Here is a 763-nt window from a genome sequence, read left to right as displayed (position 1 = left end):
TAATTATAATAACAAGCATGGAATAAGTCAATAATTTTAACGAATAATGAGTCAATACTTTAATATTAACAATAAAAGTAAGAAAAGTTAACTTTTCTTACCTTTCTTATTGTTTGATGAGCATCAAATTCTATGCGCATCAAACAATAATGGTTAATAATGGCTGTTTTTGGTCAGCTGAATTGATCACCTCAGTAGCCCAATCTGATCATCTGGTACTTGGTACATCTTAAAGAGGTGGTTGCCCATCCCTGTTGTAAACCATCTCCACATACGTATGTTGCTTACATAACCTGGGAATCCCAGGGAGTTAAGCTGAAATATGATTTTATACTGTACCTCAGTTAGCTGATCGAAGATCATGTGACCCCCTGGACCGCTGGTCTGTTAATGGAGCCACAAAGTGGCTGTGAAACTATTGCAATGAGTCTGTGAGTGTGTATGTAATATGTATGTATGTATGTATGTATGTATGTATGTATGTATGTATGTATGTATGTATGTATGTATGTATGTATGTATGTATGTATGTATGTATGTATGTATGTATGTATGTATGTATGTATGTATGTATGTATGTATGTAATATGTATGTATGTATGTATGTATGTATGTATGTATGTATGTATGTATGTAATATGTATGTATGTATGTATGTATGTATGTATGTATGTATGTATGTATGTATGTATGTATGTATGTATGTATGTACAGTATGTACTGTATGTACTGTACATTTGAAATGTCCCTCTGTCTACAATGA

Source organism: Gymnoscopelus microlampas (assembly GCF_963454915.1).
Source record: "Gymnoscopelus microlampas genome assembly, chromosome: 9".
Lineage (NCBI taxonomy): Eukaryota > Metazoa > Chordata > Actinopteri > Myctophiformes > Myctophidae > Gymnoscopelus > Gymnoscopelus microlampas.
This window is presented reverse-complemented; position numbering follows the sequence as displayed.